The following is a 10,612-nucleotide window of genomic DNA, read 5'->3' on the forward strand; positions in this document are numbered from 1 at the left end:
TTTTGTCTTCAGGAGTTCCCACAGAGGCCCAAGTCAGATGAGAATCAGATGCTCTCAGGCTTTCTCCTAAGGTCTGGATCCCTCCAGGAAATATTTTGGCCTAAGAAATTTGGGGGCCTGGGAGCGGAGCTGGGAAAAGATGCTGGTCTCAGTTCTCTTTTTTGATTTTATATTGGAGTGACCAGATTGCTTTTGTCTTCAGGAGTTCCCACAGAGGCCCAAGTCAGATGAGAATCAGATGCTCTCAGGCTTTCTCCTAAGGTCTGGATCCCTCCAGGAAATATTTTGGCCTAAGAAATTTGGGGGCCTGGGAGCGGAGCTGGGAAAAGATGCTGGTCTAGGGCAGCTGGTGGCAGTGACACCCAGAGGTGTGAATGTAGATGGGGGCAGGAAGCAGCCCTAAGGACTCCTGGGGCCTGCACTGAGGAGCTGGGTTGGTCTAGATGCAAAGGATCAGGAAGAGGAAAGCTCAGCCCCCGTGTCCAGAAAAGAGGCTGGTGGGTGGTGCAGTCCCAGGGAAGCAGAGGGAGATGAGGGTGGGGCCAGGCCCAGAAGCTCTGCTCCTGGGGACCAGAGAAGGCACTGAGTTGGTCTGGTTGAAAAGGATCAGGAAGCAGTAGTGGTTCCCCAGGTGTCTTGGGCCCCAAGACAAGGAATGGGACAGGACCCAAACTAGAAGAGAACAGCAGGGGAGGTGGGAGGGTGAATGAGCCTGGAGGAGTCAAGGCGTGGAGGGCAGGATGGACGTCCCCTGGAGAGAAGCCTGCAGGTTGGAGAGAGGCCTGAGGGTCCTGCAGGCTCAGGGAAGCAGAGGGAGGTGAGCCATACCTCCTATTCTTATCATGCTACTGAAACAGGATGGCAGGACTTACCAGGGAAGCCACCCATGCCTGGACTATAACTGGTCCCCAGGCAAATCCCATTACAAAGAAATCTCTTCAGCATCTCCAGACACTTGATTCCCCACCACCATCAATCAAATCCTAGGTCTTGTTTCTCTACTACTAGGACTCCATCTGACTCCTAAGGATAGAGCACCTCTCTTTTCATTCTCTCTCCAACATGTACATGCAGAATTGTTTGTGCCTCTCTCTCTCTCTCTCTCTCTCTCTCTCTCTCTCTCTCTCTCTTCTCTTTCTCCTCATCCTCCTTCTCCTCTTACCTCCTCATCCTCTTAATTTCCTTTGGTACTTAGGTTTGAATGAAAGATCTTGTGAATGCTAGTGCTCTAAACCTAGGCTACATACCTAGCCCTTCTTTGTTTTATTATTCATAATACACAGAGTATTTTATTTGTATGCATATGCACAAAGAACACAGACAGAGTATACCAATGACATTTCTTTCTGTTACAAAAGTTATGAGGAAAGAAGTTTGATAATCACTTAAATTATTATTTCCAACTGTCATTTGCCTTGTCGAAATTACCAAAGGGACAGAGAATCCTTCCCTTTAACAGTAGAGTAAGCTTTGACATAGGAACGTACTAATGTGAAGAGGTGCCTCCTAATTCAATGGTGTTCATTGTCTTGAACAAAAAAAAATCACATTTATCAAAAGGTCCTATTATCTCATAACCAGGCTAGATATTTTTTAATTGTCTCTCAATTCAAGCTAACCACTTAATATAATAATAGCATAAATAATATCATAGGCTACAATTAGTTAATTATGTCATATTATAGGCTCCTAGAACTTTTATTTTGCACCAAAATAAGAAAATTAATGAAAGAGAATGGAAACAGAAAGTCATTTTTCTTGAATATAATATATTCATAATTCAAAATGAAAAATTAAAAACAAATATATCTTTATTGCATGAAGCATGCATCAATCATTTGTATTAAGAAAAGGAGAGGTAGTGAATAGGACATTTTTATGCTGACACTGAAAAGGATGCTCAGATCTTCTCGTTGAAGGGAACCATGACCACTGGTGAAACAGGGTCACAATTGCTACGCAAGTGGAGATCACATTGGGTAACCTGAAGGTGTGGAGACACAGAGCTTGGCTGAAAGATTCAGTATGTGGCAAGGACCAAAGGTCTTTGATTTTCATCTTAGCTCTTCTACACATGTGTTGAATTAATTTTATGTACAACTTCTGTTGCTTTTTCTTCTTTAATGTGTCCTAGGAATTTACCAAGTACCCTCTGTGTTTTGCATAAAAGCACAGAAGTGTATCACATTAAAGAACACAAGAAGTGTGGTAACAGAAGAACTGTTAGAAGTGAGAGGTATTCTAATATCCATCTACCTTTTCATTTATTTCCACATGGTTTATTGGTTCAGAATGTTCCAGAACTTTTCACCTTCAAATTTTTCACCAAAGTTATTAATAACAATAGAATTATCAACCTGGGCTTGTCTCTTGGTCTTCTCAGAGTATACTGGAGGCAACAATAAAAACCACCATGATTGCAAAAAATACTTGAAGGGAAAGGGAAGATCAGGGGCATACATCATCTGCTTGATAAACAAATTCTGAATAAATGGAAGTTGGCTGGAGGCCTTCATCTTAAACAATAAGGCGCCATAATCTCAAATGCTAGGTCTCCGTGACTATAGGCAGGATCTATTGCTCTTAAAGACTTATGAAGATGATATCTAGTCTACAAAAGACAGAGTATTCTGGGTTATTTTCTGTAATAGCAGGATAATTTGCCCTAGAAATTAGATGTTAATTAAACTTTTCAGTTTTCTAATTAAAGTACCATGGCAACATCCTATAAGTAAGTAGTAGTGATAACACCAGAAAGAAACTAGTAGTGACAATATTTTTATGTGGATTTCATGCATCATTTTAAACTTGACTTCCAAATTCAGCATGCAACTGTTCAAGAGGCTAAGAAATTTCAGAATATCCTGTTTATCTTCGTTGTATCATCTCCTTTTGTCTTTTCAAATAACGGATGCTTAAAGTTATAATGTAATCAGGATAGTCTAGAATTTGTTTTGATATCCATGTGCATTTGAAGCATTTAAAATATTAAAAAATAAAGTTAAACACCTGGAAAAGTTTTAGATCACATAAAGTGATGAACAAAAATTTACAGGAACCCATACTTGGGACTACATGAAAACTTGCAGCTGTGTGTGGTAGTGCATGCCTGCAATCCCAGCATGTGTGTACCTGAGGCAGGAGAAGAGAGCGTTTAAAGTCAGCATGGGCTACATAGGAAGATCTTCTCTCAAATGAAGTAAAACAAAAACAAAAATCCAGACACAGCTGAAGCATAGTAGATTTTCCTTAACATAAATGGAGAAGGTAAAGAAAATGATTTTACAAGTGATAGAAGGCATGCCTGGCATTCTAAACTAGAAAACTGACTTTTTTTTTTTTTTTGAGTTTTTCCCATCTACCTACTGTGGAACTTTCGAAGGAGAAAAGTACCATAACATTCATTTTTTTCCATGATACCCAACTCTGATTACCAGTTACCACAAATGAGGTCCAACGTAAAACGTGAATGTGTATTTATTACAGAGCACCAATAAAAGTAATATTTTCTCCCTTCAGATTTACAGTCAGTATACAAAAGAGATTGAGAACTAATACTGCTAAAAGAAATATACATTTAAGGTGTGGGGGGGTGGGGGTTGTTTTCTATGATTGTCAATGAACTGAATGGAGAAGCTCTACCATCAATGTCAGTAGGTACCGTCTAAAAGACTGGAGAACTGGATGAAACAGGACTCCAGAAAACAGAAACTCTCTCTGGTTCTTCCTTCAGGAGTGGCCAAGTGTTTTCTAACTGCCCTTGAACATTGAGCTCCAGGTTCCAAGTCTCAGGATTGTGAGATTTGCACAGTGGCCCTCCAGAGACTCAGGCTTTTTGGCCTCAGATAGGGATACATCCTTAATATCTCTGTCTCTAAGGACTCCGAAGCTCTGAATTCATCCCTAGATCTCTATATCCAACATTTAGATAATTATTGCAACATCTTTTAGTGTCTGTGATCATAGACTACTGTTAGCCAATTTAGTAAATTCATATATATGTATAAAATATGTAAAATATAGATGTATTTAGTAAACTCACACATTACTCATTCTGTTCTTTATGATGTTGCTAGGTTATGATAATTCTAACTTATGACACTTACAAAGCCTGTCATACCATCAAAGAATCCAGGGTCCCTTAGATCTATGTCTGAGGTTGTTTGTGCTCTTATACTATTGAGATTATTGATTTGAGCAATCCTAGCAAGGCTATCTAGAGAAATTGTTGAATATTTGGATACTATAAATTTTCTAAAAATTAATTCATTGCAGAAGAGTGTGTAAAAAAGTTGTAAGAACCAGGGGAGGAGGTGCTTAAACATATGGAAGTAGAGTCTCACAGGCTCCTTGGACCTTGCTCATATGAACTTACAGCAATGGTGACAGCAGGCACAGGACCCATGCAAACTCAAACAGACAAAATCCTGGCATAGAACTGTGGAAATAGGCAACAGGTCCCAAATCTTAACCTAAGAACTATTGCCAGATGAGGAAGAGCTGATCTTCTTAAAGGGAGTGACTCAAGATAGGCTAACTAGACTCCAGTGGATGAACTTGCACTAAGGGACATTGGGGGACAGTAACTTGACTTGATAGATCTTAGCATTAATGACAGAATGTGTGAAATCCAGTGGGGTGATGGCTATGGGAGTGTACTGATGGGGAAGGGGGTATAAAGAGGACTAAGATTTTGTGTATGAAATGCACAAAAATTAAATAAAAATATATTAAAAAGAAAGAAAAAAAGAAAAACTTTCAAGTTACAGAGACAAGTGCCATGACCTATGAGGATAAACATGCCAAAATTTGCCTATGTAAATTGACCTCCAACCATATATCTATTATTTGCAGTTTGCAAGCCTTAAGCTAAGGGCATACATTGTTCCAAGAACTCCACTCATTTTAGGAACTGTCCTCAGAGCTACTTCAGAGAAGTGACCTGCCCATTGTTTCTAGGAACTTCTTCAATGTCATCTTTCTTTCTTTCTCTTTCTTCCTCTTTCTTTCTTTCTTTCTTTCTTTCTTTCTTTCTTTCTTTCTTTCTTTCTTTCTTTCTCTCTTTTTTCTTTTTACTAAAGATGGCATCCCTTTAATCAGTGTATTACACAAAGGGCAGTGATTATATCCAAAATAAAATTCTTGCAAGAGATATTAGCCCTCATAAGATGTATTCAAAGAAAAAGCTGCGGGCTCGAAGGAGAATCCAGTGGGCCCATTCTAGGAATTAAGCTGTAGTAACATTATTAGGGAAGAAGTGTGAGCTTTCCAAACTATGGCTTTAAAGGTGCCGGAGTGCTTTTGAATGCAGGTTTAGCTATTGAAAAAAAAGAAACCTTCAGTTATATTGTAAGCCTGTAGACAAATTGTTTGACCATGCAAACCCTGTATCCGTGGTTAAAGAACAGAAACACAACTCCACACTGCCTCCCTGCAGTCTGAGGAGTTCCCCTAATCATTTAGGAAAGAAAACTCAGGCCAAACAAGGATTCATGGCTTTGACACAGAAAAGGATTTGGGGCCTAGTCAGTTTGAAACAAGTTGGATATTTTATGAAAGATAATATGAGGGTTAGAAGTAAAGGAGACTCTCAGGGGAAAAATAGGGCACACCCAAAAGTGTGTATATGGACTTTTCAAGAGAGTCACAGAAAGTTAGGCATACCAAGAGTAGGTATGGGCTCCTCTACAGAGTGTTGCAATTCATTTTATTAGCATTAGTCATAGCCATGTAGTGTCTCTCAGGTTGCATTTCAAAAGGTTGTTAAGAAAACTTTTTGCTTTCATTTTTTTCTTTCTTTTGCCAAGCAGATTATAGAGTGCCTCCAGAAATCTCTTGGATGGAATTATAATCTGATAAAGGAAATTCAGAAACCACTAGGGTTGCACAGGAATTTAGTTTAGTACATGGCTCTCTTCTTGCAATGCGGTTCCTGTGAGATTGCCAGAAAATCACAGGTTTACTGCTTGGAAGGGAGAAAATCCTTAAGTGGTGGCTAATTGTGCTGGAATTCTTGCTGCTCTGCTGGAGAGAGGCCTATTGGGGATTCCTGAGTGAGGGGTCCTATCTCCTTCATGTCCCCAAGATCTTCCCTGCATTTCTATCACACCAGGAATCAGATGCCTGGACTTGAGCCCTGACTTTCTCATTTACTTGCCTTATTCTTACTAATACCTTGCCTCAATTCTCCACTTACGAAATGGGAACTTAGTTCTCACAGTTGATAAGAGGATCTAGTTCTGTAATATTGTAAAGTCTTTAAACCAGTAGTTGACATACAGTAAGCACTAACAATTCTTCTGTGATGATAGATTCTAAGGTAACAGATTAGAGTGAGGTAATTTTTAGACTTTCTTTCAAGAAAATATTTATGTGGAGGCAGAGGGACACAATGTAGCACATGTTCTGTCCTTCTGACAAAGAATTTTTGAGGCACGCTAGAAAAAAAAATCTATGGGTACACAGGAAGGGAAAGGAGTCTGTCGCCACGGGAATCTGCTTTAAGCCTCTTGCCGGCTGCAAAGCAAAAATTCCAATGCAATTAATAATATTTGCCGTGAAGGGTGCCAATATTCTTTCCACACATAGATAGTTTGTGTTAAAATAGCAAAGACCCAGGCTTAGAACCCGAATGTACATGGGTAGGGCCTCACTCGTCTTTCATGCATTTCCTGAGAATCCTAAATAAGACTATTAACTTATTTTACAGTGAAGGCATCCTATCTTTTGCAATCCTCCAATCTAGAGTTTTGACTTATCGATCATAATCCTTGGGAGCCACCCTGTGATCGCATTTAGTTTTTTTAACAACTCTTTGAAGATAGCAGCTTTGAAATCACCAAAATGGTATTAATGACTACTTTTAGGACAATGGAGCTTGACTCTCTCCAGGAAGCATGCACCCATGTCCTGGGGTATATCTTACTTTTCCCTGAAAACTTCCTTTACTCTTAACCTTTATGCTTAAATATGTATGAAAATATTTTTTAATGAAGTCCAGTTCTGCTTCATACTGCTCACACTAAAATTGTTTTCTGTGCCAAGAATCTTGTGTTTGCCAGTAGAGTTTTCTGTAAAGAACTCCTCAGGCTGCTGCAGTCCTGTGTATAGCCATATCAAATCTCTTTACCATGATGTATTAATATTTCTCATTGTGGTGGCAAAATACCTGATGAAAGTAACTTACAGAGAGCCTTATTTTGGTCTACAGTTCCAAACCATAGTGTATCCCCACAGAGAAGGCATGGTGCCAGGAGTCTGATTGGCTGGTCACATCATTGCATCCAGTCAGGAAGCATAGAGGGCAAAGAATGTACCTGCTCAGTTCCCTTGCCCAGTTTTATGTAGTCAGTGATTCCAGCTCAAAGAATGGTGCTATGCACCTTGAAGGCAGGACTTCCCATTTTAATTAGCCTTGTCCTTCACAGACATGCACAGAGATTTGTCTTCATGGTGATTCTAGATCTAATCAAGGCAACAGCAAGATTAATCTCTCCTTTGTGCTTCTCAAGGAACCATTTGTATTTCTCGTCTATACCTTCCATATTTACTGCTGTGTTTTAAAACCTATACTATAAAATGCACCTTTGGTTCTATAAAATGAGTGTAAAATATGGGCAAAGAGGGTATACAGAGAGAATGCTTAGTATACAAGCATACCACAGTATCTGTACTGCAAAGAGATGGAATTAACCTAAGATGACTGAGACTTACCGACATCTATCATACATTTGACTAACACTCCAAAAATCCCAGGGTATTTATGTCTTTGCATGATGTCCTCTCTCCAGGTCCCTGTGCTCTTTAAATTCATCAATGTAGACCAAAAATATCTTCAGATTCATAGGACAGAAAGAAGCTGGGTTCCTGTGTATGAGTTTGAATTGCCTTCACCTACGGGTTCTCAGCATAAAGGACTTGCCATCCTCTCAAGTTGGCATTTTTACATAGCAAAAATGAGTAAGCCAACATTTCTCCTATCCCTTCTGCTTTCATTCACCAACTTTGAGCTTCTGGCTCTATTATCAACTAGCATGTACCCTTGGGTGGACCATTTAGTTTCTCTATGTCTCGCCTATTTCTCAAGCAAGGTAGGAGAATGAGTTTATTTCATCTTTATGATGTAATATCTTCTTTTCTTTCTTTAATGACTCATATCACTTTGAAAACACGTTGGAAAACCAAAGCTCTATGCAATTAATTATATACTGATATTGAGCTCTGTGGTGGTTTGAATGAGAAATGTCCTCCACAGGCTCAAGTATTGGAGTACTTGTTCTCCAGTTTGCCATTGAAGATTCTAGAAGATGGTGAATTATCAGCCCACACAAAAGCTTAGACAAGCCAAAGTCATCCATATGTTGAATGTTGCCGTAAGAACAGCAAGCATCATGAGTGGTGAATTCCATCCTGAAAAATGTTTTCCTAAAGAATTAAAAGTAAAGATCAATGCATGTTTAATAATTAAATATAACAAATAGCCAGATCCATAAACATAATGGGGGGATTTTGTTATTGTTACAGTGAAGTTGGGCAGTTTAAGGGACAGTGATGGCTCTCCTAACTGCTTGTTATGATTTGAACCTGAAATGTCTTCCCCCCGGTTCATGTTTTGAATATGTGGTCACTAACTGGTGGTGCCATCTTGGAAGGTTCTGAAAGCTTTGGCAGGTAGGGCCCAACTGGAGGAGGCTGGTCACTGGGGCAGGACGCCGGAGGATGTTACTCTTGGTGATTCTGGCCATCCTCTTTCTTTCCTGTTCAGTTGCAAAGTGAACCAGCCTTCCTCAACACATTGCTGCTCCCCAGAAGTGAGCTTCTGCGGCAATGTCCTCCCTGCTGCAATGGAATGAGACCTTCTGAAACCATGATCTAGATAAGTTGTTTCTGTCAGGTATTGCAGTCACAGTGATACAGAAATAACTAATACAATGATCAAGATACTAAATTACTATATAGGCTGCCCGAGTTCTTGAAACAAAATTCCATGTTCTTTCTTTCTTTTGGTTTATATACCAGAATAAATTAGAAACTAAGCAATATACACTTTTGATCAGTAAATTTAAAGATATGGAGTCAAAATCACAAGAAAGAGTGAGCACTTATTTCAAAAAATGTTTAGCCCAGCTTGGTGGCACATGCTTTTAATTCCACCACCTGGGAGACAGAGGCAGGCTCTGTGAGATTTAGGCCAGCCTGGTCCAAATAGCCACTTCCAGGTCAGGTAGGGCTAGAGGGAGATCCTGCCTTAAAGTAACAACAATAAAAAATAAACAACAAAAAATTTTCAGTACATGTGAATGGATATAATCAATACACATTGAAGAAATATACGAAACTTTCAGAGAATAAAAATGCTCACTTAAAATTACTTCAAATAAAATACACTTCCTATTTGCTGTGGTTATTTTCACATAAAGAAACATTTCTTTTAGCTCAGGTGCACAAAGATTATTGTGACTTAAGTTTTTTTTTTTTTTTTTTCAATGATGTATATTATTTTAACAGGAATTTTCCAACAAAAATTTCATATTAGAAAAAGAACTTGCTTTTTTATTATAGATTCACAAGTACTGGTATTCATATAGTGATTGTTCTTTTTGTCAATATTTTACTATCAGATTCTTCACAATAACAGCAGCTGAGTTTTCCTTGAAGGTAAACAAACAGGAACAGACACACACACACCAGTGGAGACCTCTAGTGGCTTGAAATGAAAAGTGAAGCAACTGCTCACCTGTTTCAATCTCAACAGCACAAATTCTCCTCTGGAAAATGCAGTGGTTTCAGTAACTTTAAAGATATAAACAGTCACTTCTCAAACAAATATTAATGTTTTAATAGATTTTTCCAAACACTTAATAATTAAAATAATTATATATAAAAGTTGAGAAAACCAGTTGTTATCACTATGAGCGCTTCAGAGACTCAACATACAGTTTGTAGTATTAAAACGATAAGAGCATTTGGCTAAGAAGATCTTGCATTCCCTAGTGAAATGACTCAGAAAGAGTTGGGACGCTGGAGACGAAATGCACACCGGGAATCTGGGATCCCGTAACAGCAATGATGTAGAGACTAAAAATACTTGACATTTCTACATTGTTTGACATACTGGGACATGAAAGCAGTATTAAAGTAATACATCACCGACTCAGAACCAAACTAAATGAAAAAAAAAAAAACACTGCAATGTACTGCCCTAAATATGAAATTCACTGGAAAGGAGAAAAGACAAAGATTCTACAAAAAGTAATAGCAGGGTTATGAGCAAACCCAAGTGTCTACAGTGATTTAGAAGCAGTACATGAGTTAGCTGCATGTACTAGGTCACATGATTTCCATGTACCTTAATTTATGATTTTATTTGTTTGCAGAAGAAAAACCAGATGGAGCTTGTAAAGAGGGTCCCTGTAGTGCTATTTATAGATAACACAGGTTGGAATTGATCAGCTTGGTAAACACTGTGTTCAAATGAAACAGCTCTCAATTCAAGAAGAAATGAAGTGATCAAAGGATAAAGCTTGGACATTATCATTCAGATACTAATGACTAAAATAAGAAATTATCATTTCTAAAGTTACACATAAAATAAAAAACATATGCCTAATAT

The sequence above is a fragment of the Nannospalax galili genome, unplaced genomic scaffold, assembly GCF_000622305.1.
Source record: "Nannospalax galili isolate Female #2095 unplaced genomic scaffold, S.galili_v1.0 scaffold792, whole genome shotgun sequence".
Taxonomy (NCBI): Eukaryota; Metazoa; Chordata; class Mammalia; order Rodentia; family Spalacidae; genus Nannospalax; species Nannospalax galili.